Raw genomic sequence first — 25237 nt, 5'->3', positions numbered from 1 at the left:
CTACAGTGGAAGAATAAGAAAATAATATGCTCATTCGTCGTCTCCATCATGGAAAATGAAGAGAATTCAGCAGAGCTCGATTATTTTTGAGCCACATGCCTGATTACTTTCTTCTCAATTTTTAATCGCCTTTTGCTTTGCACGCTGCATCGAAATGAGTGCCAGCTGCTGCCGTTGTGTTCGCTAGTGTCCTGAGAGAAAAGCTTGGCACACAAGTGGATGATTTTTATAATTAGCCTTAATTCCCTTTTTGAACATGCCAAGCTTGTTTTTTTATTCCTATTAATATGTGTTGTTGGTTATATTTCTATGTATCGCCTTTCTTCATGTGTCAACATTTCAATCTCCCCTCCCCAAACCCAATTTCTCTCCCTGCTCTTCAAATTTTTGACTTTTTCCTTCCTCATGATACTCCCTGCCCTTATTCTCAACGGTTTCCTCAAATAATGGATGGATGTATTTACCCTACAATGAAGTACTTCAACAAACGGTCTTCCTTATGTGGCATCACCAACAGCGTAACCACCGGTGCTTGTTTTCACTAAATGATGGAAGTTACATCACAAATATTTAGTATGACAGGATTGTGCACTCCAGCCAGCCAAGATTGATCATCATTACCTCACCTCTCAAGCAACTAATTTTCAGCAATAATGAAATGATATTTCATCCACCTCACTGGTATAATCGATGGTCTACAGCTGATCAAACAGGATGTTTTAGGAAGGAGAAAATGGTGTCTCCACCTTGTAATCCAGGCAGACGTGATTTCCATCACTTACATTTCAGCACTCTTGTCTGGGTTCAATTCCCGACTGACTATATAAGCTATCAGATTAGTTTATTGCAGTTGGTAGGGTGTTGCATCACAAAATACATCTCTCCGATTGATGTTGAGCTGGGCATCCCATCTGCTGACATTAGTTTGTGGATATAAAAGATCCCACAGTGTCTTTCGCAAAGTGTAGGCGAGTGAGTATCGCTGGCAATCTGAACAAATTACAAATCCCTGCCCAAATCGGCTTCAGTCAAACATTAGGCCTGGCAAGCTGGTTTGACAAAGACTTGGGCCGAATTCACAATACGGTAGGAATAACTGAGACCATAAAAGTAGTCGTAGTAGTAGTAGTAGTAGTAATAGTAGTAGTAGTAGTAGTAGTAGTAGTAGTAGTAGTAGTAGTAGTAGCAGTTGCCATATTTCCGTGAATGTCCCAAAAAATGCTCAAATATTTGGTTACTTATGCTCCCAGCCACCTAAGATTGATTGTCATTGCTCAATATCTCTCAAGCAAATAATTTTCAGGGATAATCTCTTGGTATTTCATCCAGCTCAACAGTATATCGATGCTCTGCAGCTGCATAATGAAACAGGATCTTCCAAGAAGGAGAAAATGGCCTCTCCACTCTGTAATCCAGGCAGACCTGTTTTCCATCAAGAATTTTATAAACTGTATCTAGCGAGGTAGATAATTATAGATACAAAAGTTATCGTGGTAACACTGAGAGTTTAAATAAAATATATATAGGCCATGGTCGAGGCACTCTTGGTGAATCAGTTACATATATATATATATATATATATATATATATATATATATATATATATATATATATATCTTCTTCTTCTTCTTTCAGCTGCTCCCGTTCGAGGTCACCACAGCGGATCATCCGTGTGATCCGCATCGTGATTTGGCACATGTTTTATGCCGGATGCCCTTCCTGACGCAACCCTGGTCGCCTATTACAACACAGGGATATGGTACACCTATTTGAACCGGGGTATACACCGGCTCAGTACACTGGTACTCATATATATATATATATATATATATATATATATATATATATATATATATATATATATATATATATATATATATATTGTTACGGCTGTGGAAATTTGCAATACACCAGAAAGGTCCTCAGGTTAGATATATCGATAAGTTCATGTGTAGTTCGTCCACACCCGTTGTTTAGAGGGAATATATGTGATTCATCCGGGCTGCGACGCTTTGAGTGAGCCATTTTTCTTTCTCTATCGTTATTTTGGACCAATAATCCCCCAACAACTCAAACACCGCCACCTTCGCCTCTTTACCTCCACAACTCCATCCTGCAAACATCGCTTCACCGCCATTCTCAAACGACGCCCGCCAACAACCAAACCACCACAGCAAACCCCCCACCACCTTCGCCTTTCTCCTTCCACAACCATCAACCACACCATCTGTCAACACCGACCGTCGTGCTGCCCAGGGCCCGTTCAGTGATTCTTGCCGAACGCGTCGAGCCGTGAGTAAAAATGGATGCCTTTACGGGAGAGGAAATCGGATCAGGGGAGGCTCACACCCCCTTTTTCTCCGTCCAATGGGCGAGCATCGGGCGGTGTGGCTCCGCCCCCAATCGCGATGCATGTGGACTCCTTTTAAGAGGGAAATCCGATCAGGAGAGGCTCACGCCCCCTTTTTGCCCAACCAATGGCTGAACATCGGGTGGCGTGGCCCCGCCTCCAAGCGCGTTTTGATCCACGAATTTACATACACACTCCTCCCCCGGTCTATAAAGACACGAGCACAAGGCGACTCGCGTGTGCTGTGCTGGCTGGGCTGGTCGAGTGAAGACGGAGGTCGTCGTTGAGGTTGTCGTTGCGGGGCTGGTCGAGTGAAGACGAAGGTCGTCGTTGAGGATGTCGTTGCTGGGTCGAGGGACGAGTCGCGGAGTGAAGCAGGGACGCGGCAGAGGGCTCAGGGGCGAGAGTTCGCCGGAGTGGGTGCAGTCCCAAGGCCCCGCTAGCGAGACGGAGCGTCCGCCATTCCCCTCTCTCCACCCTGAGCATCAACAATTCCCCCCATCCGCGCTGAGATAGCGCCGGTAACCCCGTCCGTTCCCCACCCCAACCATGGTGTCGACCGACCAACACGTACCTGCGCAACACACGCCTAAAGGAGCTCACCGACCATGCCAGGGGCACGGAGTCAAGCATGTTACGCTGACATTGCGGCGAGTCCGCCATCGCGCCACGAGGGTGCGGGTAAGACCCCTTCAGTCTCGTGGACCTGGCTGCTCCCCCAGGTCCAACGTACATTTGGTCCACGGATCTGTCTGCCCCCTTGCCTATGAGGGTGGCTTTTATTTGCTTTTTGTGTAAATGTGTGTGTGGCGCCAGTCTTTTAAGTAAACCTGAACAAGTGCTTGTACATTGCTTTATTCGGTGGTAACTCTTTTGCTTGCTTTTACTGTATGACTGTATATACGTGCTTGCTTTCACTGTATGGCTGTAAATACGTGCCTCGTCTGCGTGTGTAATAAACTACTTGCTTGTTGAACTGTTTTCCCGTTTTGTTGCGTCCTTTCCTTCGTTTGAAAGTTCCATCTTGCATCACGTAAGGGATTGCTAGTGGGTGGAGACACCCAATAAATAATCTGAACCGTCGAGGTCGGCGATAACTCTGCTCAGTTATCCCTGCAGCATGGAACGAGCCGCTTAAGCGGTTCGTGTCCGGAGTCGACCTGCGGCGTGGTACAACTCCTCGGTACGCTACCCGCACGGGTACTTAGGTATATCGACATTCGGCGATTCACCCTATTTCGCGTGGGTAGAATGCGGACTGGGTTGTGGTGAGGTTAAACCCCCACCCGTGGCTAGCTCCTTGGCAGTAGTTCCAAGAGGGTCACGACTGAATTGTCCGTTCCGGTGGGCAACGCGTTGCGATTACAGTTACGCGGCCGGCCGCATGCCGGGCGGACCAAAATTCGCAACAATATATACACATTCATCCTCCATTGGGACCATACTCTGTGCAGAGCATTGGTGCTGCCTCAGCAGTCTCCTTGACTATTGGGAACAATCCTGGACAGGTCGCCACTCCGACACAGTATACCAGCATGCTGACACTCATTTTGCCGACCTCAGAAGGATGACAGGCAGAGTCAACCCCACCTGGTATTAATTCAACAGCCAAGTGGGATTTGAACCGAGGATCCTAGAATCCCAAGCCCACCACCAAAAGCATTAAGCCAACACCAGCCATATACATATATGTGTGCATGCATGTTCTCCGCAAGTATGTCTGTCCATCTGTCCATGGTTTCAAAATTAAAGTGTCGCCATTTTGTTGGCTGCCTGTGTCGGTTCTCAAGCCTCTAGTGTACATGAACTGCAGCAGGTTCCCTGCGTTGGTGCATGCGTGTGGATATTTCGAGAGATGAGAGCTTCCTTAGAAGAATGAGGTATATGGAGTTTGTTTCCAGACTAGTCTGGGCAGTGTTTATCTCTGGACGTGTCTGGGCGGTGTTTGTCTCCAGACAGCATAGCTCCGCACATGTCCGGGCGGCATTTGTATCCAGATGTGGCCAGGCAATGATTTTCTCCGAACGTGCCCGGGCGATATTTTTCTCTAAACAAGTCCAGGTGATGTTTTTCTCCGAACGTGTCCGGGCAGTGCTTATGTCCAGATGGGAGTTTGTCTCCGGACGTGTTCAGGTGGTGTTCATCTCCGGGCGGTGTTTGTCTCCGGGCGGTGTTTGTTTCCGGAAATTCTGGGCAGTGTTTGTCTCGTGGCAGCATATATATAATATGACCTGTAGAGAATAATTTCAGACATTATTTTGTTTCCATCTTCACTGTTATTATATGCAGAAGCATTTTGATGAGACAGTATGAATTGTAATTAACACTCCACCGCACATCTAGGTCTTCCCTTTCTCTCACCTCTTGCTGCCTTTCCTTCCCCCACCCCTCCTCACTTTCCCTCCCTCCTCACTCCCCCACACTTCCTCACATTCCCTCCCTCCTCACTCCCCCACACCTCCTCACTTTTCCTCCCTCCTCACCCCCACACCTCCTCACTTTCCCTCCCTCCTCACTCCCCCACACCTCCTCACTCCCCCACACCTCCTCACTTTCCCTCCCTCCTCACTCCCCCACACCTCCTCACTTTTCCTCCCTCCTCACTCCCCCACACCTCCTCACTTTTCCTCCCTCCTCACCCCCACACCTCCTCACTTTCCCTCCCTCCTCACTTTCCTTCCCTCACCCCTCCTTGCTCTACCTCCCTCCTCTCTCTCTCCCCTCCACCCCTCTCCTTCCCTCCCCCCTATTTTTCTCCTCCCCCCCCTCCTTTAGTATCCCCGTCAGTGAAGCGACGGGTGGTATTTGCTAGTATATAATAGGCTAATGCTGTCTGTTTGTCTGTCCCATCCTGAAACATGGAAATGCTCCTCGGAGAGAAAAAGAATAAGTAAAAGTTCTTCAAATGAATCCAAACCGACAGAAAATCAAAAAAAATTTCAATCAGACAATTAATTGAACCCGGGCGGTGTGTAGGCAACTGCTTCTATCGCTCTGGGAAAACTTTTTTTGTTTGCTGTTAAGAAATATATAACCTCCCCTCTTTATATACAGTTTAACAAATATATAACCTGTGCTCTTTCAACCAGCACCACAATAAAAGGCTTCCTATTTTATATCGTGGGCATTTTTACCAAGGGTTTCTGCAAGTATAAAATATTTTAAAAGCAACCTCATATGTATGTGAAATTAATATGACGTCACAATTAACAAAAACACATCACCTGTCCAGAACTAAAAAAAAAAAATTCCCCCACAAGCATTGTAAGAACAAATCATAATTATCACACTCTCCAAGCCCCTCTCCACTTCCTCCACATCTCTTTTCCCTCAAACCCCACCCTCCCCAACAAAAACATTCCAATTATAAGACCCCTTCAATCATCATGTCTGGCAAAAACATATTTTCATAAACTCTCCTGAGCCACAGAACATTTGACAAATACATCTCGTACCAGGTACCGGTTGTTTAATGTGAGTTATTAGCCGAGATGCCAAACAGCCATTTCAGGGAAAAGTGTGCTTTAACGTCATTATGAAGTTTTTTTGGGTTGATTCATCATCTCTGAGCTATCCTGAATCAGAATCAGCCGGGTGCCAGACTCGCACCCTTGAGAAATTTTTTTTGGAGGCTAAAAACAAAATGGCCACCACCGACTTTCCATAAATTCTGTTTTGGGATATATCTTCACTTCTAATGCACTTACACACAATTTTGGTGTCTACCACTATGTTTCATGTGACAGACAAGGTAAACGTTGATGATTATCTCAAGATTGGGCGACAACAGATGGCGGAATTTGAATCTGGATGGCCAACAAGCTTCAACAAGACACTAACCAAGAAAGTGTCCCTGATGACTTCGACCAAAAAGAGCATCAAGCTGGATGGAAGGCCAGTGTATGATACCGAATTGATCTACACCCGAGTCGTATGTCTCCAACAATACAGGGATATTGATATCAAGGATGTCCTCTATTACAGACTGTCCCCTGTCCCAGCCTCCTTGTTTGTCGAAAGCTCAGGCTCAGTAGAAAGCAATCCTGAAGAGGAAACTTCAAGTTGAGCAATCAAGTCGAATCCAAGGTGTTCTAGATGCTGACATCATCGATCGACTGTACATTGGCCCACAAATGGTACAGTTGAGGATTATGTGATCAACTTCATGGGAACCATCAAATACCACCTGGAGTGTTGTGACATATACCTGATTTTCGACAGGTACATCAAAATCAGCACGAAACAAATGATGAGATCCAGTCACAGGTTCATAATTCAAGTTGAAAACATCAACTCAACTTTCACACAACACTTCCAGCACAAAAAGTGGTCCTAAATGTATCCTACAACAAAGTACAACTGATCGATTTGATCTGTCAGTATCTGATGACCCACATTGTTGACAACCAGACAAAACTGGTGATCACCGGAAAAGATCCTACACCAATACAAGTATGGAACAATTCCACTCTCCAGAGACAGGATTTGAAAACACCATGAAGAAATAGATGTCATCATCATCCATCACTTGGTCAGAATTGTGTCAGGTGTCAGTGGTGACTCACACAGCAAAGTGGTCTGCGACGATACAGATGTCTTTGTCCTGTTGATTCATTTCTACCTCGAGGAAAAGATGACTGTGGATGTCAGCATGGAGAGTCCGTGTGCTGGTAGGGCGAACATAGACATTCGCCAAACAGCACTGAAACACAAAAGCATCGCCAAATATCTGCCTGCTGTACATGCTCTGACAGGATGCGATACTGGCATATTTGTTTGGCATTGGAAAGGCCACAGCGCTGAAGGTACTAATGGGTGGACATCATCCCACCTTACTTTGTCAGCTGGAAGCAGACGAGGAAAATATGATACCTGAGGCAACTACCTTCATTGCTGCCTGTTATGGTTCCAAAGTCGAAGGTGATATGTCCACACACCAGTATCAGTTGTGGAAGTCCAAGATGGCCAACTCCAAGATTACCTCTGTTCTGAAATTGAAGTCGTTGCCCCCATCGCATGATGCCTTTGTTCAACATGTACATCGTGCTAATCATCAAGTCATTATATGGAAATCGGCCACTCAGTCAGACCCTCCGAACTTGGATCCCATTAAGAATGGATGGCAAGAAGGTGAGGACGGTGCGACGTTGTGTCCAACCACACTTCCACCTGATGTGTCTGCTGCACCAGTCACCATTCTGCAGCTGATAAAGTGTGGATGCTCCACCAGCCGGCCATGTACCACCGGGAGGTGTGGTTGTGTGGCAGCACAGATGTCATGTTCGATGTTTTGCAGTTGTAATGCTGGATCAGACTGTTGTAACGAACAGACAAGGGCAGTAGCTGCTAATCATGACGACGATGACGAAGATTGAACATAATGTAGAACATTGCATCCTTAACAAAGTTAACATTTGTTTGCCTAAAAATAAAAGGTAATTTCAAAATCATATACATGTACATACTTACTTTAAGACAAAACCCAAAGTTATAGTCAACTATCCACATGTATTCGGATATATTTGTGTAAAAATCGTATTCCAATATAATCATCAATTCATTGATCATTGCAAGTAAGTTACTTCAGCCGTCATTGACTATTATTGTACATAGTATTAATATTTGAGAGTTCATCAAATTCAATGTCTTACTCGAAGTGATCAGTCGAACTGCAAAATAGCCATTTTTCATCTTAAAATGGTGGCCATCTTGAAAATATGAGACAGGTCGTGAGATTATACACCTTCAATTATATCATTATCGGATTCCTTGACCATGAAAACATCGTCGTAAACACCAAAATTGTGTTTGTAAGTGCATTAGAAGTGAAGATACATAACAGCCCAAAACAGAATTTATCGAAAGTCGGTTGTGGCCATTTTGTTTTTAGCCTCCAAAAAAAATTCCTCAAGGGTGCGAGTCTGGCACCCGGCTGATTCTGATTCAGGATAGCTCAGAGATAATGCATCAACCAAAAAAAACTTCATAATGACGTCACAACATGCTTTTTCACATTTCCGCTGGACTCCATTGATCATTTTCCTTCATAAGGTTCAGCCAGCATTTCCCTTCGATTTGTGCTGCAGGAGATTAATTTTTACCTGTTTTTTTTTTTTGCAGTAACTAGACTCATAAATGTGTCAGAAGAGTAATTAGGCTTCCAGGGGGTTTCTCGCAGGAAGCTTATTGTTCTTCTAAAGATTATTATTACTAGTGCGTGCCCGTACGTGTGTGGCCATACGTGCAAAAAAAAAAGAATTGTGACGTCAATCGTGACGTCATAGCACCGTGTCCTGTCATTGGTTTGGTAAATAAATGGCCATAACTTGGGAACCACTTGTGTGATTAATATCAAACCTTGAAAAGGCACATCCACAGGGCCCCAGCAATATACCTGGCAAGTTTCAATTAGATCGGACCAGTGGTTGTCGAGAAACAGCGGTTACAGACAGACAGACAGACAGACAGGCAGACACACACCCACAGAGAGATTGCTGGAATTATAGATAGATTATTATTCCAGGCAAATGTTGTGGAGACGATTCTTAGAAAACTGTTATCGTTGGCTCTCCAAAATTTTCACTGATAATTATAGATACCTATGTATACTAGTGCTTGACGAATTGTTTTTTGAATTTTGACCTTTTTCAGCTACCATATTTGATTTAATGAAAACCTTTTTTAAAAATCTTCTTCTCTGAAAGTGCTGAACGGATAGATGTGAAATTTTAAACATACTAGTGCATGCCCGTACGTGTGTGGCCTTAAATGCGTGGCCTGCCAAGCGAGCAGTTCATTCTTCATCCGTTTCAGCTGCACGACGCCTTGTCATGTGAGTAGCGTCGCGTGTCAAGCAAGCAGCTCATGCTTCGCTAGATTCCATTGCGTGTGCATGACGCGCAGCTTCGTTCCTTCGCTCTCGTAAACGACGACTGGATTGGGGCATTGTTTCAATTAGATCGGACCAACCGTATTATAAATGGCCATAACTTCGGAAACAGCTGAAACGGATGAAGAAGAACGATATCAAACCTTGAAAAGGAACACACTCAGGTCCCCAGTGTCAATTGTGACGTCATATCAAACGAAGAAGCAGAAGAATTGTGACGTCAATTGTGATACGTGCAAATAAAATAAAAAAGAGGAAAAAAGAAAAAAAAGAAGAATTGTGACGTCAATTGTGACGTCATAGCACCATGTCCTGTCATTGGTTTGGTAAATAAATGGCCATAACTTGGGAACCACTCATCCGATTAATATAAAACCTTGAAAAGGCACATCCACAGGGCCCCAGCAATATACCTGGCAAGTTTCAATTAGATCCGACCAGTGGTTGTCGAGAAACAGCTGTCGCAGACACACAGATAGAAACACACACAGAGATTGGTGGAATTATAGATAGACTCATACGTGCCCGTAAAAAAAAATTCATAAATAAATATTCAAACCACGAGCAACAAACAACAACCACACAGGCCGTTTCTTCGCTCTCGCGTGCCCGTACGTGCATGGCCCGGAAGTTCGAATATTATCCGCAGTTACGATTATTCGCAATTTAGTTTTAATACCCAATTATTCAATTAGCGCCAACGTATTTTACCTTTTCGCAATGTCGTGGCAAGGAAAAACAAAAAGAGAAGAGAGAGAAAAAAAATTTACTTCCTGGTTCGGAGCATACCAGCACTCTGATGTTACCGAAATTTATACACCGTCTAATATGAAAATGATCATAATTTGGGGTATTGCGTTTATCTATAAATGCGCGTAAGAAATCGAGAAATTATTAGAATACACGAAGTCATCACTATCTGGAAGTCCGCACGTTGTAACCCGTAATGGATCCGGAAGTCCGTACGTTGTAACCCGTAATGGCGAACGTGGCTGAGCTTCCCTTCCCCATCGGCTACACCCACGCAACAACGTGTCTTGTCATTGGTTTGGTAAATAAATGGCCATAACTTGGGAAGCACTTGTCCGATTAATATCAAACCTTGAAAAGGAACATCCTCAGGGCCCCAGAAATATACCTGGCAAGTTTCAATTAGATCGGACCAGCGGTTGTCGAGAAACAGCGGTCACAGACACACACACAGACACAGACACAGACACACACAGATTGCTGGAATTATAGATAGATGATCGACTTCTTCTCTGAAAGATACAAGTTTGTATCCATCGGGATATAAGTTTGAAAAAAACGTCATCAGTCACGTGGTTTGACAGCCATATTGGATTTAAGGAAACACTTTAAACATCTTCTCTGAAAGTGCTGAACGGATCAAAACGAAATTTGAAACGCATGATCGAATACCCATGAGGGTGTAATTTTGCAAAAAAAAAATAATAATAATAAAAAAACTCATGTCACATGCTTTGTCGGCCATATTGGATTTACAAATAAAACTTTTATAATCTTCTAAACTTCTTAGCCGATCGAAAAAAAACCTTGAAATATATGATTGCACATGCAAGCGAAAAAAGTGTTGAAATGCATGATGTCATAAATCACGTGGTTTGGCAGCCATATTGTATTGAAAAAAAAACCTTTAAAAATCTTCAAAATGGTTTAACCGATCGATATGAAACCTTGCAGATATGATTGACCACCCATGTGGAAAATTTATTGGAAATGATCACGTCATCAGTCACGTCATTTGGCAGCCATATTGGATTGAAGAAAAAAACTTTTAAAATCCTCTTTGAAACAACGTTACTGATCGATGCAAAATTTTAAACATATGATCGAGTTCCCATGGTCCATGGCAATAAAACATACTAAATTCAAGTCAAAATACAACTTGATCTGTATCAACAACATCAAAAGTACTGACCCATCTTGGAAGCCTCTCATCACTGTCTGCAGTTCTAGTTTTACCTTGTTTCTTCCTCCTGTTGACTTTGCCACTGAGGCTGTATGGGGAGGAGAAGGTGAAGGAGATTCAATTAAGGCATTTTTCAAAATTACTTATAAGTTGAGATATGTACATCTACTTTGGCATTATTTCAGAATTGATATCTAATTATCAACCTGACATGCCTACCATTAATGTTATATGTGCAGCCATAAAAGAGTCACAAAAGATGATGCTTCCTGTGTATTTTGAGTTTGTAAGTTCACACCAACCACCAATCTACCAGTTTATAATCACACAGGGAATTGAACGCAGACGACACAGATTGTGTTACCTCGGCACTATGCCGTCGGACAACTTATGGGAATGTCTATTCACAAATCTGATATGACAAAATGTTTTTAATTGTGCTGAGAAATTGTTCATTTATGTGTTCTGAGCCCACCAACCCCAATGCATCCTTGGTTTTTCCCATATTTGATGAATTCCCCAGAGTAGAAGAGAAGGATCTCTCATCGTAAATATTTCGAACCAGCTGTAGGTTTATTGATCCCAGAGAGCGAAGCAGCTTTTGAAGGCTTAGTCTTTTGGCTCTTGTTGAGGTTTAACCGGTTCACAAGTTTCGTCTAATTGACAGGTGTTGTCCACAAATCAGTAACATGGTCTGTCACTTCTTCACCTTAAATTTTTTGTTTGTTTGTTTATTATTTCAAAAAAAATCTTCTGAAACAGTATGAGGTGACAATTAACCACAGACTCATTTTTCCAGTGATCGAAAGCTCATTGAGGAACTTATAGTGAGTGAGTGGGGTGACATTCTGTGACCCCAAAAATATTTTCAGCAGAACTTGTTTTGAAGGTGGATTTAGATACTTTGAGATAGATTAAAGAAAATTTGTTAGGATATACTCAACAAAACTGTGGGGAAATTCCACCAGGGAACGGGTTTCAAAATGCTCACCATGGCCATACAGCATATTGTTGCGGGTCTGGGAACCGCATCCCTCCAACGCGATGGCATCCAACATACAGTGGTCCCCAGACAGTTATTTCATTAATAAATGTTCAGATAGTCCCTTCCTTCTTGTCTAATGGGTCAAACAGGACAGTGCGTTGTGTAAATCTCATAGTTAGGTCTGATTCCTATTCTTTTGTTTTATTCTTTCTCTCTATTCCTGAGGTAAATCCTCTCTATTCCTGAGGTAAATCCAAGCAAGGGGTCCTCGCGAGGTCGGCAGGCACTCCGCTCGGACACCCATCTTTAAAAACCACAGCCGTGCCCTTCGCGTAAGAATGCATCCTCACAGAGGCCCAGTCATGGAAAAACAACACCCCAAATGCTAACAACTTACACTTTTGCACGCGGCGCACTCTTTTTAACCCATTTCTGAGTCCAATAATTATATCTGTCCTCTTTTCAATCCAAATTTCCATTTCACAATTCTATCTATCCTCTTCTTAAATCCGAATCTCCATCTAATAATTATATCCAATCTTTTCCCTCAATTCCTGACACAGATCAGAGCTGGTAACGTGCACACCACCGCTGTTGATAAATGGCCGCATGCTTAATGGTAGTGGACCCACTTGCAGTCCCAGGATAATTTATTATCGTACACAGAGCAGGGCACGAATAAACCACATCTTGTTCAGGTCTGCATGGGTTTAATATAGCATCTTACCGTTACTCTTCGCTGACCACAGTGGCCGTGGGTGTCTCCTGTGGACGGCGAGCGTACTCTCACCTCTCCGCCCGGCAGGGCAGCGGCCAGGAAGAGGAGCGCTTTGCGGCTCGGGCCGCATGGCTTGCGGACAGGCAGTGCATTGACTGACGCTGACCGCCGGTCGCCGTGGACGGCCCGACGATATGTGTCACGGTGCTCGGAGCGAGATAATTCCGCAGCTTGGAACCATCTGGCCGGAAGTACAGTGACACCGCTTCCGGTCATGGCGGCCGGCTCATGTGCTGGCCAGGGTAACCAGAGCACCCGATACGGGTGACGACACATCACTTTGGATCATCACCCCCACCCGCACCACGGGGTCTATAAAAGGAGAGGTCGCGGGGCTGTCCATCGTCGTCGTCTTTTCCTGCTCAGCATTCCTTGTCTGCTGGCCCCGCCTTCCATTGTCACCAACTCGCCTGCTGGCTCCACCTTCTTCGCCGCCTTGCACTTTCGCCACCCACTGCTCCGGACTCCGCCTTTCTCCGCACACTGCTCCGGACTCCGCCTTTCTCCGCCCACTGCTCCGGACTCCGCCTTTCTCCGCCCACTGCTCCGGACTCCGCCTTTCTCCGCCCACTGCTCCGGACTCCGCCTTTCTCCGCCCACTGCTCCGGACTCCGCCTTTCTCCGCCCACTGCTCCGGACTCCGCCTTTCTCCGCCCACTGCTCCGGACTCCGCCTTTCTCCGCCCACTGCTCCGGACTCCGCCTTTCTCCGCCCACTGCTCCGGACTCCGCCTTTCTCCGCCCACTGCTCCGGACTCCGCCTTTCTCCGCCCACTGCTCCGGACTCCGCCTTTCTCCGCCCACTGCTCCGGACTCCGCCTTTCTCCGCCCACTGCTCCGGACTCCGCCTTTCTCTGCCCACTGCTCCGGACTCCGCCTTTCTCCGCCCACTGCTCCGGACTCCGCCTTACTCCGCCCACTGCTCCGGACTCTGCCTTACTCCGCCCACTGCTCCGGACTCCGCCTTACTCCGCCCACTGCTCCGGACTCCGCCTTTCTCCGCCGACTGCTCCGGACTCCGCCTTACTCCGCCGACTGCTCCGGATTCCGCCTTTCTCCGCCCACTGCTCCGGACTCCGCCTTTCTCCGCCCACTGCTCCGGACTCCGCCTTTCTCCGCCCACTCCTCCGGACTCCGCCTTTCTCCGCCCACTCCTCCGGACTCCGACTTTCTCCGCCCACTGCTCCGGACTCCGCCTTTCTCCGCCCACTGCTCCGGACTCCGCCTTTCTCCGCCCACTGCTCCGGACTCCGGCTTTCTCCGCCCACTGCTCCGGACTCCGGCTTTCTCCGCCCACTGCTCCGGACTCCGGCTTTCTCCGCCCACTGCTCCGGACTTCGCCTTTCTCCGCCCACTGCTCCGCACTCCGCCTTTCTCCGCCTTTCTCCGCCCACTGCTCCGGACTTCGCCTTTCTCCGCCCACTGCTCCGCACTCCGCCTTTCTCCGCCTTTCTCCGCCGACTGCTCCGGACTCCGCCTTTCTCCGCCGACTGCTCCGGACTCCGCCTTTCTCCGCCCACTGCTCCGGACTCCGCCTTTCTCCGCCCACTGCTCCGGACTCCGCCTTTCTCCGCCCACTGCTCCGGACTCCGCCTTTCTCCGCCCACTGCTCCGGACTCCGCCTTTCTCCGCCCACTGCTCCGGACTCCGCCTTTCTCCGCCCACTGCTCCGGACTCCGCCTTTCTCCGCCCACTGCTGCGGACTCCGCCTTTCTCCGCCCACTCCTCCGGACTCCGACTTTCTCCACCCACTGCTCCGGACTCCGGCTTTCTCCGCCCACTGCTCCGGACTCCGGCTTTCTCCGCCCACTGCTCCGGACTCCGGCTTTCTCCGCCCACTGCTCAGGACTCCGCCTTTCTCCGCCCACTGCTCCGGACTCCGCCTTTCTCCGCACACTGCTCCGGACTCCGCCTTTCTCCGCACACTGCTCCGGACTCCGCCTTTCTCCGCCCACTGCTCCGGACTCCGCCTTTCTCCGCCCACTGCTCCGGACTCCGCCTTTCTCCGCCCACTGCTCCGGACTCCGCCTTACTCCGCCCACTGCTCCGGACTCCGCCTTACTCCGCCCACTGCTCCGGACTCCGCCTTTCTCCGCCGACTGCTCCGGACTCCGCCGACTGCTCCGGACTCCGCCTTTCTCCGCCCACTGCTCCGGACTCCGCCTTTCTCCGCCGACTGCTCCGGACTCCGCCTTTCTCCGCCCACTGCTCCGGACTCCGCCTTTCTCCGCCCACTGCTGCGGACTCCACCTTTCTCCGCCCACTCCTCCGGACTCCGACTTTCTCCGCCCACTGCTCCGGACTCCGGCTTTCTCCGCCCACTGCTCCGGACTCCGGCTTTCTCCGCCCACTGCTCCGGACTCCGGCTTTCTCCGCCCACTGCTCCGGACTCCGGCTTTCTCCGCCCACTGCTCCGGACTCCGGCTTTCTCCGCCCACTGCTCCGGACTCCGCCTTTCTCCGCCCACTGCTCCGGACTCCGCCTTTCTCCGCCGACTGCTCCGGACTCCGCCTTTCTCCGCCCACTGCTCCGGACTCCGCCTTTCTCCGCCCACTGCTCCGGACTCCGCCTTTCTCCGCCCACTGCTCCGGACTCCGCCTTTCTCCGCCCACTGCTCCGGACTCCGCCTTTCTCCGCCCACTGCTCCGGACTCCGCCTTTCTCCGCCCACTGCTCCGGACTCCGCCTTTCTCCGCCCACTGCTCCGGACTCCGCCTTTCTCCGCCCACTGCTGCGGACTCCGCCTTTCTCCGCCCACTCCTCCGGACTCCGACTTTCTCCGCCCACTCCTCCGGACTCCGACTTTCTCCACCCACTGCTCCGGACTCCGGCTTTCTCCGCCCACTGCTCCGGACTCCGGCTTTCTCCGCCCACTGCTCCGGACTCCGCCTTTCTCCGCCCACTGCTCCGGACTCCGCCTTTCTCCGCCCACTGCTCCGGACTCCGCCTTTCTCCGCCCACTGCTCCGGACTCCGCCTTTCTCCGCCCACTGCTCCGCACTCCGCCTTTCTCCGCCTTTCTCCACCCACTGCTCCGGACTCCGCCTTTCTCCGCCGACTGCTCCGGACTCCGCCTTTCTCCGCCCACTGCTCCGGACTCTGCCTTTCTCCGCCCACTGCTCCGGACTCCGCCTTTCTCCGCCCACTGCTCCGGACTCCGCCTTTCTCCACCCACTGCTCCGGACTCCGCCTTTCTCCGCCCACTGCTCCGGAATCCACCTTTCTCCGCCCACTTCTCCGGACTCCGCCTTTCTCCGCCCACTGCTCCGGACTCCGCCTTTCTCCGCCCACTGCTCCGGACTCCGCCTTTCTCCGCCCACTGCTCCGGACTCTGCCTTTCTCCGCCCACTGCTCCGGACTCCACCTTTCTCCGCCCACTGCTCCGGACTCCGCCTTTCTCCGCCCACTGCTCCGGACTCCACCTTTCTCCGCCGACTGCTCCGGACTCCGCCTTTCTCCGCCCACTGCTCCGGATTCCGCCTTTCTCCGCCCACTGCTCCGGATTCCGCCTTTCTCCGCCCACTGCTCTGGACTCCGCCTTCTCCACCCACTTGCTCGGACTCCGCCTTCTCCACCTACTGCTCTGGACTCCGCCTTCCTCTATCCGCTGGCCTCTGACTCCACCCAAAGTCCTTCCTTCATGCCTGTCGTTCACGCCCCATTTCTCTGGATCGACGCTTAGCTGGTCGAAGTGCCACAAAGCGGGAGACGATATGCCAGCTGTCAAGGAGGTATCGCCCAGCGGAGCATCCCCCCAAAATGTATTGGTGGCGTGGTCGGTCAATCGTGCAAGGTATTGAGAGACCGTTAGACTCATCTCCTTCCTCTTCATCAGAATGTGTATGTGTATGTGTATGTGTATGTGTATGTGTGCGTGTGTCATGGCACCTGTACTCATTTTCGTTAAGAGTGTACAATAATTATATCGGGACAACTCTGTGCTGTGTCTGCTTTTGTAAGTTGCTTGATTATTGTCGCACCACACTTTTCTTCCTATCTCTGCTCACTTACAACAATAAAATATATTAACTGTGCCACATATCTTCTCTAGCCTGCCTGTTTATAAATCCTTTGTAGAAATGTTCCCAACTCGTTTTTGTCTTTTCTTTCATTGATCCAGCATGGTCCGTATCCTAACCTAGCCGGGACTTTATTCCCAATGATCCATTCCTTTTAGCTGGTACGTCCTTGGCAGTGTCGCTCGGCTGCATCTGATCCAGGAAGGTGATCCAGTTCGGACAAGGCGTACTGAGGGCATGTCCCCCGTTAATTAGATTAACATACAGGGCGTGTCCCCCGTTAACACACAGGCTCCATCAAGGTATCTTTTCTTGGGTGTTTTTTTTTAGACAAGCTGATATTTTTTACTGCAAGTCTCTATTACAGCCAGATTTATTTTCAGGATCGTCTGGAATGGGATTTTCATTGATGATGTCAAACATATAGCTGTACTGTATCATCATCAGAAATGCTGGTACCAGACAAAAAAAAAACAGCAGGATGTTGAAGATGCATCATTTTGCTCTTATTCTAATTTTATTACAGTGGAAATGATATAAATGGCTGAATCTGAGCAATCACAGCAGCTGCCACAACAGCAGCCAGAAAACAGTCAAAAGAAAACCAAAATTACGACCTCACTACATACCATGTGAAAAAGGAATCAAAGCCGATGACCAAAGGGAGTTGAGCTAAATGACAGCATGGCAAACTTTGAAATCAAAAGCACAAGATTGGGTTGATCTCTATACATTAGGAAATTAATTTCAGCATATAGAAAGGGAGGTTCGCCCAAAAGGTCATTTGATGCACTGGGGATGCCATCTGAAAAAACAATCAGTTAAAATAAAAAGAAAGGAAATCCATAGTTAAATAAATCCATATCAATGCTGAATTCCAGGTACTAACTACAACCGCATTCGATAGAGTGCATACCTCGACCAGGCTGAACAGTTTACCTTTTGTATCCCACAAATAGGCCAAATCTGTATCCGGACCTCAACCAAAATCTGATCGACTTGTTCTTGTCTCCCTCCCAACTCATCTCCCAAGGTTTGTACAAATCCATCCACAACTTTTTGAAAGATTGTAACATCTATCGTTTTGGATGCCTGGTGTTGGCTTAATTGTTCAGGTGGTGGGCTTGGAATCCGAGGATCCTGAGTTCAAACTCTACTCGGCTGTTGAATTAATACCAGGTGGGGTTGACTCTGCCTGTCATCGTTCTGAGGTCAGCAAAATTAATGCCAGTATGCTGGTATATTGTGTTCAAGGAAATTGGCAGGTATCATGAATAGTGAATATTGTCATACATAGTCATCCACAGCTGCAACAATATGTTGGAAACGAGATATTGAAAAAATGCAGAGAAATGCATGTGATGGTCATCTGTGCACCTGGGGTGACTATGCCTAAAAAATGTTTCGGATGGCATTGATGGAAACCATTGATGAAGAGGCAACATCCCACGTGAAAGCTGGTCACTTCACATTTTCTCTGACTCGGAAGCCATTTTTCGGCCTTTGTTCCGATCAGATCGAGATAAAAATGAACAGGGGAAACAAGATGAAGGCCGGTTGGACAAAATTCACAAGGAATAACGCATTGGTGAATACACATAACCAAACTGTTAACCACATTGCCACAGCACAGAGCACACTTTGCTCTCCGACAGCATGTGATAGGAGGGAACAAGGTCATCATGAAAAAGAGATGAGCAGGGTGTTGCAGATATGGATTTGTGTAATAATGAATGGAGTTGCGACCCCCGGGATCCTGCGAACAGCAACCTACACTCTATTCAGTCTGGAAAAATTCACTTCCCCAACTCTCATTGACAAATTCTCTCAACTCAAACACCACGAATGAAACTTATCAAGAAGAACAAACGACTCAACTTCATGGGATCACCTTCCCCCAATTCTAGATCTTCAGAAACAAAAGCACAGAGATGGAAAACAAGGCAACAGTAAGTCACTTGCGGTATCGGGTTGCTCCACATGTGTTGCTGGTTCGTAAGTTACACCCTCCAGCTCAACAAAGCAACGTTTCTTGGACCAGACACGTTGTATTTCACCATTTAATTTTGTTCCTGTGTTGCTGGTTGTGTTTTTGTCCAATTTTCTGTGCCAAACTGTACCTTCTTATGGTGAATTGTCAAATTCATGTCCCTGGTAAAGTCCAGCATACTCGTGTGGAGCTGGGTTAGTTGAGTTGTTGCTTCTGCCTCTGTTTTTGACCGCACGTGCTTTGTTTTCACTCCTTTTCAACCAGGTATCGTTACTTCTGATCCCTCAGATTAATCCTTTTCACCTCCTCGTGACAAAAAAAAAAAACTACAAACAACAAAATAACTCTTCTTCTCATCTTTCAAAACAACAACAACAACAACAAACCAAACTCAATCTACTTTTGCAGTTACTTCTTCATTCCCTGTCCATTCTCCTTTTCAATATCCTCAAAATGAAGTTTGCTTCTGTATCCATCTTCTTCACCTCACCTTCTGCATTCTGCCCTACCCCTCATCCTGACTCGCATCCCTTTTTGTCTATTTTGTCCCTCGGCCCTGCTATTGGCATTTCCCCCTTCCCTTTCTGTTGTTCCTTTTGTTCTGTTCTGTGTTCTAGCTTTTCCTGATCCACCTTGACTGTATACAAAAAAAAAAGTTTGACTAACGTTGCTCAACATTCAAAACTGGATATGGGAACAATGATAAGTACCATTTGATAGAAATCCTGTTGCCTATTTTCCACCCAAATGGAACATCAAGGAAGGTTGTAAAAGCAAAGCTTCAAGACAAGCTGTCCTTTATGGAGGTTCCTTACTCTTCCTCATCCATCACACCTTCAGAGAGTAGTTGTCCTTGACATGGGGTGTCTCTGGCGAGCAACGACACCCTTGAAAGAATGCAGAGAAATGCATGCGATGGTCATCTGTGCACCTGGGGTGACTATGCCTAAAAAAAATGTTTCGGATGGCAGTTAAGAGACACCTGCACGCTGCTGAGTTTCACTTCGTGAATGACCAAGAAGACGTCATGAACACAAAATAAGAGCTGAGGACTTTATCGGTGGAAGTAATTTCATCTTCATCAAGCCTGAAAATGAACTTCTCCCATCATGAGAGCTCAGTACCATCTTCACAAATTATGATAATAAAGTTTCACTCCAGTAGTTCATCTTATAGAAATTCAAATCTCTTGTGGGCACAAAGCACACATTGGGCACAGCGTGGGCACAAAGCCCCTTTTCATGAAGAACAATTTGCTCGAACCCCATTTGTTTTTTGTTCTACTTGTATTTTGCAGGTGAGGCTTCACTATTATAGACACCAGTGAATTTATGATCGAGGAAAGACTAATTTGTAGTGTGTGGGCTCATGATCATGTGTGTGTGTGTGTGTGTGTGTGTGTGTGTGTGTGTGTGTGTGTGTGTGTGTGTGTGTGTGTGTGTGTGTGTGTGAGAGAGTGAGAGAGAGTGAGAGAGAGAGAGAGTGAGAGAGTGTACGAGAGAGAGAGTGAGAGAGAGAGAGTGAGAGAGAGAGAGAGTGAGAGAGAGAGTGAGAGAGAGAGACTGAGAGAGAGAGACTGAGAGAGAGAGAGTGAGAGAGAGTGAGAGAGAGTGAGAGAGAGTGAGAGAGAGTGAGAGAGAGTGAGAGTGAGAGTGAGAGTGAGAGTGAGAGTGAGAGTGAGAGTGAGAGTGAGAGTGAGAGTGAGAGTGAGAGTGAGAGTGAGAGTGAGAGTGAGAGTGAGAGTGAGAGTGAGAGAGAGAGAGAGAGAGAGAGAGAGAGAGAGAGAGAGAGAGAGAGAGAGAGAGAGAGAGAGAGAGAGAGAGAGAGAGAGAGAGAGCAGATAGGCTATGAAGACATAAGAGCATGATTTTCACAAAGGTTTATGAAGCCTGCTCCCTCATGTGAAGCATTACAGACATGTGAAAAAGGCTTTCTAAACAAGGAGTGTTCTGGTCATTCAGCATCATTGGGATCGTGTGGGCATTATTGGAACATCTTGTTCAAGATCGCAACAAAAATCAACACAAAAAACGTTCTTCAGAACTCGAGTTCATTGAACACGTTACCCCATGCAATCTTGAGAAAAAATGACATGGGAAGGGTCTTTTAAGTTCTTGCCTTGCGGTTCCAAGCATGATCGATATTTCCTACAAACCATGGTTTTCTGAACCTCGATATTCCACCAACACTGAGATCATGAGTGGCAAATTTGATTGGTCGAGATAGCGTAAAATGGCATAATATTTTGTTCAAGTACTGCTATATATATAGTGGGACAACTGAGCAAAATATAGCATAACAATTGTGCATTTTGTGAGGAAAGCACCAAATTTGGCACCCTAGTAGCCTATCATATTATGAATGGATATTGGGCCATCTCAAATTCAGCCGCTGATGGCTGTGGCAGCCATTTTGAAAAATGGCCACCAGTGGTTACTGTTATGACACATATCTGCTTTACTGGACAGGAATTCAGGTTGATAGTGAAAGTTTATTTACTAATAAAGGTCAAAGAAAGTAACAATTTGATTTGGTTGAGAAAAAAAAGTTAAAGTGGACTAACTAGTCTTATTAAGACACAGATTCTGAATGAAAACCAATGATAAACATTCATAGCACTATTGGCTTGGCACGTGGTAGTAGAAGTGGTGTGCGTGCATATTGACCCCGGAATCGCGCACGGTTGAGTTGCCAGCTTACACTTGTTGACTCGATTCGTTGTTATTTTGTTCTGTGCCCATAGAGTTCTCTATGCTATCCCATTGTTAACCGTAGTTCATCAAGTCGAGTTTGGTTTGCGGGGTGCAGTTTGGTCATAGGATTATCTCAGTCACGGATTACCGGGTTACGAGGTTCTGCATGTATTTCCGTTCTGCCTTCACAGTGCCAGTTCCAGTTTGCTACTGAGTGAGGAAGTTCTCTCTTCGTACCGGCGTGTTGACGAGATATCTTTACCATGATAACTCGTAACTTTTCGGGTTATCTTCGTTCGATTGACGGCAATGCCAAACCATTTGTAAGTAGTTTTCCATTCTAGTTTCCATTTTCATGGCTAAGCTAATTTGTTTTGGTCAGTTTGTTGAGTTACCCTTCCGTTTTCTGAAACTGCGTTTTTATTGACTCTTACAATCAATCGCAACACATCTCAGCACATCGGCTCAAACTAACCTAAATATGGATGAATTCGGTCGTATTGAGAATGAAGCCATGTAACTCAGATGATGGGTGTGAATTGTCTATGTGCAGTTACCAGCATCTGTAGAAGATTTTACAAGTGGCAATAGTATTTATGACTATGGGCTAGGAGAAAACCGGTTTAATTCATGACTAATTTATCCTACAGTGTGTCATTGCAGATCCTGATGGTGGTGGTTGCTGGTGAACAGAAGATACCGAGTGGAACATTGAACAACTTGACCATGTCCAAGAGCTTCCAATTGGTTGGCCTTGAGCATCCTGTCCCATCAACATCAACGCACCCAACCCAGACTAACTGGAAGCTGTGTATCATTTGCCAAGAGGACAAAGCAGAGTCTCTGACATGTCCTTCACAGTCCAAGCGAAAAGACTCTGGGCGTGGGTACAGTTCACTCGCAGCCGATTTGATCAGATTCAGTGAGCTTGGACAACTTCCAGGAACACTTCAGTTGGAAAGACTCAACGAAGGGTATGGCATTGAAGCGGCCATGGTTGCAAACAATGCTTTGAACCATCAAACATGCAAGCACAAATATAACAACACAAAATTGCAAAGGGCAGAAAAGTGAACACTCATGACACAAGGAGAGATCCATGACGTACCAGATGCGTGCAAACGCACCAGATTTCATTCAAGATCATCCAGTACAGAGAAGGCCCAAGAAGCCCAATGTTTCTTCTGCAGACAACCTGCAGGAACCGATGGTGTTCACGAAGTTGCAACATTTCAAATGGACAGTAAAGTTCGAAACTGGGCAGTCATTCTTGAAGACACAGAACTGCTCGGCCAACTCAGTGCCGGGGACATGGTCGCCCAGGAAATAGCAGCTGGCCTAGGACCAGAGAAGGCACAGGCACTCCCAATGTTTCACGCTCTGACTGGGTGTGACACTGTATCTAGCTTTTCTGGACATGGTAAGAAGACTGCTTGGACAATCTGGACCGTTCTGCCAGAACTTACAGACGCACTGCTGAAGCTATCTTCTACACCAAGTGGCATACCAGCCGATGTCATGCACACCATCGAGAGGTTCGTCATATTGCTCTATGACAGAACCAGCACGTGTAACGACATTGACAAGGCCCGGAAGAAACTCTTCGCGAAGAAGAACAACGTGCAGCTGATCCCGCCAATCAAGGCAGCTCTGGAGGAGCATGTGAAGAGGGCGGCCTACCAAGGAGGCCATGTGTGGGTTTTAAACACTGCTACCAACGCCAGAGCTGCCTCCTCCATCCAGCTGGGGCTGGGTCAAGAACGACGAGGGGGTGTACGAGCCACACTGGACGAAGCTACCCAAAGCAGCCCACACCTGCTATGAGCTAGTATCGTGCAAGTGCAAGAAGAGCTGTCTGAAGCGTTGCAAGTGCAAAAAGGCTGCACTTGAATGCACAGCTTTGTGTGTGTGTGTGTGTGTGTGTGTGTGTGTGTGTGTGTGTGTGTGTGTGTGTGTGTGTGTGTGTGTGTGTGTGTGTGTGTGTGTGTGTGTGTGTGTGTGTGTGTGTGTGTGTGTGTGTGTGTGTGTGTGTGAGGGAGAGTGCTCACAAAATTGAGAGAATATTAACAGAGCAGACTGTGTCACTGATTCAGAACATTTAAATCAGACATCTCTCGATCAATTTCTATGAGTGAGATGTCGGTATTCATATGAATGAGACTCAGCCCATGATTCGTTTGCAACCACGCTCAACAACCACTGACTTTACATAAGCGATGTTGGTATTCATATCAATCAGACGCAGCCCTTGGTTCATTTTCCACCATGCTCAACAACTAATTTATATGAGTGAGATAGTCATCCAGTACAACAAATAATTAGCAGCCATCTTGCAACTTGAGGTAGCTACAGGTTATGTTTTTCTTAATTCAGCTATTAATAAATGTTCAAACCAATGTTAGAGTGAAATTATAGTAACCACGAGTGGCTATTTTGGAAAATGGCTGCCACAGCCATCAGCGGCTGAATTTGAGATGGCCCAATATGCAAATCTGTTCATAATATGTTAGGCTACTAGTGTGCCAAATTTAGTGCTTTCCTCACAAAATGCACAATTGTTATGCGAAGTTGCCCCACTACTTCACTTTGAAGTGCCAATAAGTTGATTTGTGTTCTGTAGTGTTCAAGTTTATAATTCAATTAAAATAAAATAAAAGATTTAAAGGTTGGAGAAAAAAAAATTGGGGGAAGTTTACCGCCGTTGATACACAGTCTTTTACACCACCCTATCCAACACATTAAATTAGTTATTCATGCCTGTTGTTTGTGTCCTTTATGACGTCCTTAAAAACAGTAAATTTACTGTTTGGAATGATTTTTAATTTTGTTTAAATGCCAGACAGGCAGACAGACAAAAACAATTACCTTACTCCACTGTGCGCATGCTCACAGAGGACGAGATTCCGTACAATTTGCCAAAACCCACTGTTGTAAGCAAGAAAATGATACATCCACCATTTTCTTGCTATGGTTAGCTTAAAGACGTCTTCAGAAGTCTCATATTCACAATCGTTCAGTGTAAAACAACCAAAATAACTGTTGAAAGGATCATTAAATATCTAAAGATTGGAGCATCAGTATCATGGTCCTTATGACATTGATAAGACTCAGGCTTCAGGTGTATATTCCTTACGTGTCAGCTTACAAGGCAGTGCAATTTCAATCTATCAGAGCTATTTAACCATGATGTATTACATATGCAAGAAAGCAGTGGCCGTGTTTTTGCTTCGTGCACGTAACCCGGGTTATTTAATATTCTCTGGAGCGATCAAGGAAGTGGTCAGTTGACAATACACCACCCAAATAAAAGGATGAGCGATTTCGATCAGCTTGCCAAACTGAGCTTCTGCCAGGCAGCTTTCATTGTGTGGGATCATATACTTGAGGCATCGGACCGGAAGTTACGTGATCTGATGGAGGAGGATTTCCCATTCGGAGGCAACGTAATTTTACTTGCCGGTGACTTCCGCCAAGTCCTGCAAGCAATAAAGCGTGGTTCACAGGTGCAAATAACGGATGCATGCATTAAACGCTCTGCTCACTGGCAGCACTTCCACATGATAAGCTATGTGAAAATATGCGAGTAGTGTGTGGCAGCATTGT

General features: G+C 46.7%; 1 long non-coding RNA gene across 2 annotated transcripts in view; it reads right to left on the bottom strand.

Moving 5' to 3' along the window:
- The window catches only part of LOC147020591 (uncharacterized), a 103395-nt gene that overhangs the window by 12497 nt on the left and 65661 nt on the right, over positions 1-25237 (bottom strand). For both annotated transcript variants that reach the window (XR_015062096.1, XR_015062097.1), the window contains exon 4: positions 11182-11260. This is a non-coding gene — a long non-coding RNA (uncharacterized LOC147020591). The remainder of the gene's footprint in view (positions 1-11181; positions 11261-25237) is intronic.

Source organism: Eptatretus burgeri, chromosome 9, assembly GCF_056783735.1.
Source record: "Eptatretus burgeri isolate ZD-2024b chromosome 9, Ebu_testis_v1, whole genome shotgun sequence".
Lineage (NCBI taxonomy): Eukaryota > Metazoa > Chordata > Myxini > Myxiniformes > Myxinidae > Eptatretus > Eptatretus burgeri.
This window is presented reverse-complemented; position numbering and strand designations above follow the sequence as displayed.